This window comes from Prionailurus viverrinus, chromosome B1 (assembly GCF_022837055.1).
Source record: "Prionailurus viverrinus isolate Anna chromosome B1, UM_Priviv_1.0, whole genome shotgun sequence".
In the NCBI taxonomy this organism is placed as follows: Eukaryota; Metazoa; Chordata; class Mammalia; order Carnivora; family Felidae; genus Prionailurus; species Prionailurus viverrinus.
Window position 1 is genome coordinate 94,984,674 of NC_062564.1, and position 8,686 is coordinate 94,993,359.

At 36.0% G+C, this 8,686-nt stretch overlaps 1 non-coding gene across 1 annotated transcript; it reads right to left on the reverse strand.

The window, feature by feature from the left end:
* Positions 1 to 386: 386 nt before the first annotated feature.
* On the reverse strand, positions 387 to 493 carry LOC125165005 (U6 spliceosomal RNA). Its single transcript, XR_007151914.1, has one exon. It is a non-coding gene; the product is annotated as a U6 spliceosomal RNA (small nuclear RNA).
* Positions 494 to 8,686: the final 8,193 nt, after the last annotated feature.

Genomic DNA, 8,686 nt, shown 5'->3' on the forward strand with positions numbered 1-8,686 from the left:
AAGGGAGAGAGAGAATCCCAAGCAGGCTCCATGCTGTCAGTGCAGAGCCGTACCAGGGGCTCAATCTCACTGCGGTGAGATCCTGACCTGAGCCAATATCAAGACTCTAGCATTTAACTAACTGAGCCACCCAGGCACTAATATTTGCACTTTTAAATAGTTAATCTTTAAGAAGTTTTGTGGGGTTTTTAATTTTTGTTTGTTTGTTTGTTTGTTTGTTTGTTTTAGGCAGATAACAGTTTGTCTTACTGAATAAGTGATCTGTGTCATTGCCGAGGCCACTATGTACAGACAAAGGAGAGGGAGTTTTATTCCTTGGTCTCTTTCTCCTTGGACAGAGTCTTGATGATTTCCTCCTTCTTGGCCTGGAGCTTCTCTTTACAGATCAAAATATGAAACTCTTCACGAATTTGCATGTCATTCTTGTGCAGAGGCCACACGAATCTTCTCTGTATTATTCCAATTTTAGTATATGTGCTGCTGAAGCAAACACAAGAAGTTTTTAAATTTAAGAAAACAGAAAAGAAATGAGACTGAGGTGTAGACAAACTTTCCTAGGATCACTTATAGTATATTTTAAGGATCTTATTAGCAAATGAATTGACAGTCACTCCAATTGTCCTGTATTTTAACAAATTGTATAAATGCAATTGTGCTTAAGTGCTGGAGAATGATCTTCTTAATTAGTAAGGAAAGGTAGAAGAGAGATAAATTAGAGACTTCAAAAGGCCATGATCAGTTTCTCATCAAGGAGCAACATCCTTCATTCTACTGCAGAGTTAGTGTTAGCTTCAATTCCTTCCTGTCCCCTACAGTGGAACGATTTCTAAATCAATTTGTTATCACTATTGCCATCACAGGTTCTCATCACTTTCTTCTTGTGCCAGTAAAATCAATTTCCTGGTTCTAATCCTTCCCTAATTTATCTATTTTTATGGTCTCAGAGATGATTTTCAATAATAATAATAAGAATAGCTTTTGTTTAAAATGGTGGCTTGAACACAGTTGTTGATCTCGATTCCTCACTCAAAACCTTCTATAAGGACATCAAGTGAGTTTAAAGTTGTATAGACCCAGGGCACCTGGGAGGTTCAGTCAGTTAAGCATCAGACTCTTGATTTTGGCTTGGGTGATGATATCAAGGTTCATGAGTTTGAGCCCTGTGTGGGGCTCTGTGCTCACAACGTGGAGCCTGCTTGAGATTCTCTCTCTCCCTCTCTCCCTGCCTCTCCCCTGCTCGCACTCTCTGTCTCTCTCTCAAAATAAATAAATAAACTTTAAAAAAAGTGTATAAACCCAAAAATGTATAACCGCCTCGATGGAGAAGTGGTAATAACAAAAAGTTGAAAACAGAATGTTGATATATGGCAACAAATCAAAATATTGGTAGGTCAAAAACAAATAGGATGAGGTAATTTACCTGGCTGTAGCAAACAGGATTATAAGAAGGGTGCAGGAAGTAGTACAGTATTTGTTACTATAAGATCCCACCTTGTATAGTTTTTTGAAAAGAAAAGCCTACATCAGCGTTACCAAAATGATATACATGAGTACCATATTTAAGTCAAAAAATCCTTAAAGACTCCAGAAAGAAGTATAGATTACATGCAATAATAGTTGATAATATCAGAGATGAAAATACATAAATATACATAAAAATACATAAATCTTCCTGAAAGACAGAACTAAATTAATACAAAGACCGGGATATCCAAATGACTCAGAATTCTCACCCTTAACACTGAAATGTCTTCAGAATTCTGACAGAAAATGACTTTCTACTTCTAACATTTTATACCAGGGCAAACCACAATATGAAGTATGAAGTACTTTCTCATGCACTATTCTCAGAGGACCCTGGTGTACAACCAAATAAAAACAAATGAGAATACCAAGAAAAGGGAAGAGATGCAATACAGGAAACCGGAGAATTAAAAAAAAAAGACACAAAGGGAATCTAGCTAGTTCCAGGCAGTTTTGCTTTACACTTGTTCTGATGTAATTTTAATAAAACACTGTCACTCTCAAAGATGTCCTAGTTTATATGATAAAATACAAAGTCACACATGTATTACAATGAAAAGCTCAGCCAGTGCAGATTGGAGCAGAAAGTTTAGAGGCCTTTAGGTAGGATGTCTCCCAGGAGAAAACAAAAAAAGAAACTGATGTGTTACCTTTACAAGAGAAGTTGTATAGTTTTTTAGTTCAATCAGAATGAAACTGAATGTTAGGTAGAGAGCCTATGGAAGAAAAAAAAACAGCTTTAAAAAAAGAACGGACATATAGTTGGAATACGGTGGTTCAGCCATAAATAATACGTAGAGTCATGCAATGTAAACACCAAATGACTATTAATTTTAAGAAATTATAATTTAATTACAGTGAAAGTATTGCAGGGGAGGGGTATATGTAAGAGAGCCTAATCTTCATATTTCTTTGTAGGGAGATAGGAACACTGATACTGAAAAATATAAATTAGCAACATAAATATGTTATTCAGAATGACTGAGGTAAATATCTATTGGAAGAAAAATGAAAGGGCAGAAGTGATTGACCTCAAGAAGCAGGACTCAGTGATGGGAAAGAGTAGGGCAATGGAACATTAATATTCATTATTGTCACTTCAAACTGTGGACAGGGGATACTTTGTTAAAAATAGATATTAAGAAACCTGATTTTTTTCTTATTCCTAAGCAATGGTGTTCAATCTCTTCACATATAATCTGAAGTCCTTAGAAATCCCTCTCCTATCTAACCCTCTGGTTTCAATTCAACCGTTTCCACCTTTTTTCCTTCTAACACACACACACACACACACACACACTCTTTTTAAAAATATTTCTAGTAACTTTTACTTTTTCCCATATCCTCTGGACGTTTTTATGGGCCCATCCTTTAATCAAACTCTTTCATTTGCCCAGAATGCTTTACCACATGTTTATTAGACATTGTTTAAGAATAAATTCAAATGTCATTGCCTCTTCGGGTTTTTCTTAAACTTGTAGGCAATTAGTTTCATACTACTCTATGCTGCCACAGCATTGTTTGTAGTTTATTTTATTTTGTTTTCATAACATCTTGCAATTGCAATCTATGTGCCTATATATGCCCTGCTCCCCCAGGCCCTGCCCTGGCCAAACTGTGACATGTTGGGCTAGTGTGTTAGAGTCCTACTGCTGCTGTAACAAATTACCACAAACTTGGTAGTCTAAATAACACAAATATATTCTTTTCTGGATTTCTGGAGTCCAAAATCATTCTCACTGGGGCTAAAATCAAGGTGTTAGCAGGATTGTATTTTCTAGAGGCTTTGAGGGAAGAATCCACTTCCTGCCCTTATTCAACTTTCTAGAAACCATTTATATTCCTTCGTTAGCAGGTTAGTGGCTCCTTCCTCCCTCTGTTTTTCAAAACCAATAATGTAGCAGCCTCCAATCTCTCTCTCTCTCTCTCTCTCTCTCTCTCTCTCTCTCTCACACACACACACACACACACACCTCTCTGCTTCGATCCTCACATATTCTTCTCTTTCCTTCACTCCCCTGCCTCCCTCTTATCGGACCCTCCCAGATAACCCAGGATAATAATTTCCCCACTTTAAGATTAAGTCAATCACATGTGCAAAGTCCCTTTGCCATGTTGTACCACAGTCCTTGGATATTCAGCTCTGTTTTTCTTGTCAGTCTTTGTTCTCTTTGCTTTTCAGTTTTAGGGATTTGTACTGATATATCCTCTAGCTCAGATATTTTTTCCTCAGCCACGTCCACAGTTCTAATAAGCTTATCAAGAGCCCTCTTCATTTTTATTACAGTGTTTTTGATCTCTAGTGTATCTTTTTGGTTCTTTTTTAGATTCCTATCTCTTTTCTTACATTGTTCACTGGCTCTTTAGCTTATCTGCTAGAGCTTTAGCATATTAATCATAGTTATTTTAAAATCTCAGCCTGATAATCCCAACACCCCAGCCATGGCTGATCCTGATACTAGCTTTGCCTCTTAAAATTGTGTTTTTGCCTTTTGTAATGTCTTGTAATTTTCTCTTGCTGGCTGGATTTGATAGACTGGATGAAAGGACCTACTGTAACTAGGCCTTTATTGACGTGGTGTGAGATATGGAGGGAAGAGAAAGGCTCTATGGTTCTATGGTTGGGCTTTAGTGAGCCTCTTTCTCTAGAATATGAACTTCAAAAGTTTTTCTCTGTTTTTTTTTTCTCCCCCTTTTAGTGGGAGAAGATGGCTATACAGCTGACTGGATTTGGCTCTTTCTCTTCTACTAGAACAGTTAGGCTCCAATAATATCCCAAAATGTTGGGCTCTGATTAACTAGTTTCTCCTGAGGCAGACTTTGTTAAGAAGAACAGAATGTTTTGTTATCTTTCAGAATTCTTCTCTAATTTTCAAAGCCAATAATGTAGCTAGCATCTTCCAATCTTCAGAAGCATGAAGGAATTTCTCTCTGATATTTACCATGAGGACCAGGTCAAGCTCCTGGAGGTAAATCTCACAAATTATGAGGACCACACTGTAACTAGGACTTCCTGGAGTCTTTAACTCTCAGAGTTGTGCACATTGACTGTGTGGAAGATTTTACCTCACATTGTCTTCAAAACACAGTTTAATCTCAGAGGATTCAATTAAATGATATGAGCTAAAACATCAAGATTGGACAGACAACAATTCCAAATCCCACTTTGATAGACACATCAACAATGTGACTATAAAAAGACTGTTTTGGGGCACCTGGGTGATTCAGTTGGTTAAGTGTCCAGCTTTGGCTCAGGTCATGATCTCATGATTCATAGGTTTGAGCCCCACATTGGGCTCTATTTTGACAGCTCAGAGCCTGGAGCCTGCTTCAGGTTCTGTGTTTCCCTCTCGCTCTGCCCCTCCCCCGCTTACACTCTGTCTCTCTCTCTCTCAAAAAATAAGTATTAAAAAAAAAATAAATAAATAAATAAATAAGTAAATAAATAAAAAGACTGTTCTGGATGATATACTTGAAAACTGATTGAGAAAAAAGAAATAGGCTACTGAGGGTGGATTCTAATACAAAAAAGATAATTTTTAATTAAAAAAAATTCTTGGGGCACCTGGCTGACTCAGTTGGTTAAGTGCCAGACTCTTGATTTTGGCTCAGGTCATGATCTCATGGTTCATGGGATCAAGCCCCTCATCTGGCTCTGTGCTTACAGTGTGAAGCCTGCTTGAGATTCTCTTTCTCATCTTTCTCTGCCTCTTCTCTCAAAATAAATAAATAAACTTAAAAAAAATTATTGATATGGGCTCTCTAGATAAGCTTCATGAGATTCTATAAACTTTTTTAAATCTTAGGCAAATATAGTAAATATTAACATTTTCCAAAGGGGAAGTATCCTTAACATCCATCAGATATAGAAATGACCTGAACTGCAAAGAAACAATAAGCAAACAAAATTCCTACTCTTATAAAAAAAAAAAATAAGAGAAAAAGCTATAGCAAGACAAAATCTAAGATGAAATTTCTTCCCCTTTATGATTGTATATTTTATTAATAATTGCACATACAGATCTGGGGATTTGTGTGAGGTAGGAACGATAATGGCATCATTTTTACAGATACTTAGTGCATTCACTACAATGGGACTCCCTGAATCTCAAAAGTATATCTCCTAAATGTAGCAAGCTCATTGTAGTAAGTTTATTGCTAGATCTCAAATTTTGTTTTTGTGTTGTCATTCATACAATTATTACTATTCTGGTATAGCACACAAACTTGAGTTGTTATTCGTAGAAATTTTAAGATCTAAGTTTATTATGCTATTTTTCATACAAATATGCAAAAATAAAGTATAATTGCTACTGATTCAAAGTTATTCCTATGCAAAAATTCGTGTTTATTGAAAATTATAATGCAAATTTAAGTTATGCAGCTCTGCATTGTGCTTCTTTAGTAACTGAGTGCTTTTTTTGTTGTTTTTAGCTATAAATGTCTACATAAATTAGAATAATTTCTCTATATTTTATCCATAAATGCCTCCATAAAGTGTGACTAATGTTTTTAATGTGATGTTCTAATGTTAGTACAAAAAAAGAATCCAAGAAAATCCTTGTGAAAGTAAAGAAAATAACCACCAGAGCTTTAGTGGCAGCCTCTGTTTTGTATTGTCTGAAAAGCACTTCTGATTCCCCAGCAATGCATTTCCAAGTTATCTGAACTTACTTCTGTCTGTTCAAAGTACTTAACAGTTTTTTACTAGACTTTGTCTTCTAATCCTTTCACTGAATCTTTTGTGTCCTTTCCTCATCCTTTCCTTGAATTCTCACAATGGTTTTCAAACTCTTGACAGAGGAACGCTAAAGTTGTTTATAGTCTTGTATCTTCACTGAAATTACAAAGCAGCTCTAAGCCCAAAGTCACGACACAGAGAGAAGCCATCCAACAGGCAGATCTGGCACAGAACTGTTGACCTCCCCCGAGAAATGGCCTGGAATGAAAAAGTAAATGCACAAATGAGAAATTAGTGCAAGGAATTAATTAATACCTAATCTAGCATCTTTGGAAAGGGGCTGTTGAATTCATTTTATTTAGAAAAGTTCGGAGCCCACATTTCTGGATCTGCTGAGCTGTATATGCCAGTTTAGAAAACCCAGCTTACCCTGCAGAAAGGTAGCCAGTCCCATATCTCTGAAGCTAAGTCACTGGACTCCAAGTGGCCAAAGCTGCCACTTGCATATTGGTATAATCAAACACAGGCTGGCTTTTTTAGGAGCTAACAGAATAAATTGCCATTTCTGATTTCTATTCAGAAGGAGGCAAGAAATACTTGATTTGAGGTTCAGTTATAACATAAGCCCTGTTCATGTCAACACATGAACTAAATTGAATTTCCTTTCTCCACAAGCCTCCAAACTTGTCTTTTGCAATCCCTACTTCAGATAGTGATATTCTTAAGTCATTTGGGTCAGAAAATATAAATTACCTTCTGTTTCCCTTTCTCCCTATGACTTCACTTCCAACAAATTTCCAAATCTCATTTCTTTATTTGTTTAACATGTCACACACCCATGCTCCTTGGGCCCCTTCCACTGGGGTTACCTTAATCCACAATCTTACATCTCTCAAGAATGCTTTTTTAAAATTTTTTAAATGTTTATTTTTTGGGGAGGGGGAGAGAGAGAGAGCACTGAGGAGGAGCAGAGAGGGATGGGGGGACAGAGGATCCAAAGTGCATTCTGCACTCACAGCAGAGAGCCTGATGTGGGGCTCGAACTCATGAACCGTGAGATCAGGACCTGAGCCAAAATCGAAGTTGACACTTAACCGACTCAGCCACATAGGTACCACACAAGAACTCTTTTTTTAAGCTTTTTATCTGTTTTCCATATTCCCAGGTTTAAAACTTACTGCTGTATGTTATACTTTACATTAAAATAAACAGATTTAAGATACACCCCTAATAGTATCACTCCAGTGAAAGTACTTGATCCAATCACCTAGCCATTTCTTCAGTCACTGAAAACAAATAACAAAATGAATAAACCAAAATCTATGGTTCATCTATGTGCTACACACTGTTTGGATCTAGAGATTAAAAAAGTAAAAGCCTGGCCTGCCCTTGACATGGCTACATTTTAATAGCTTTTCATTGTGCCTGGCCCCAATCAAGTCCCTTATCACAGCCTAAAAGATTCTCCATGACCTGCTTCTTTCTCCCTATTGAGGACAAACTGTACACTCATTGCAATGTGATTTAATTATACTTCTAGGGGTTCACATTGATATTTTGCTCACTGGTTTTTGAATAAATTCTTCTTTCAATCCAAAATGCCCTTACCCTATTCTTGATTGTTATTTCTTCCTAATGCTTTCTTTCTCTATATAGATTTTTCTAATATCATCTTCCTCTAACACCAACTTCCTCTATACAACCTCTTTTCCTTAGGCATATTTTATTGTATTTAGCAAATTATTATTATTTGTCCTTTCTTACATCTACCTTCCCCAACAGATAGTGAGAAATTAGTTTTATTAGAGAAAATCCTGTCTTATAGTTTGTCTTCCCAGCATTTTACCAAGGTTCCTAGGATATTGTACATAGTCAAAATACATGAATAAGCTTATTTTTAGACTGACATAGTGTTCCAACTTCTTATTCCATTCCGTTTAATTATGCTGATTTACCAAATACTTATGGAAAGTGTCTGATAGGCTCAAAAGTATATTAATTGTTTTTTGTAGTAAAAGCAAATAGCAATGCAAATGGTCGTTTCTCTCTAGTACTTTTTCTTATGGTCAGAGAGCATGTTTAAAATTTTAATAAATTAGGATTTCATAGAATTTTAAACTTCTTGAAGACATTCTACTGTATGGGAAAGTTTTCATCAGAAAAAGCAAACTTGATGTTATATAATTTTAAATATATTTTATATGTTATTTATAAAATATGATATCATGACAAGAAATTATAAAAATAGAATTAATAAGATCAATATTTAAGTATCAGTGTCACATATACAAAAATCAAAGGAAGTAGTCACAGAATTCTTGGGAAGTTCTATTAATTCAAAACCTATGCACTCATTACAACCATGGCGGCAAAAATACTTTTCTCAACCTTGTATGTGAAACTTTAGGGTTACATGTCTTGATTTTCATTCTCCCAGGTCTGCCAGGCTGGCATGGTAAGTGCTGAACCTTCAGAGTATCT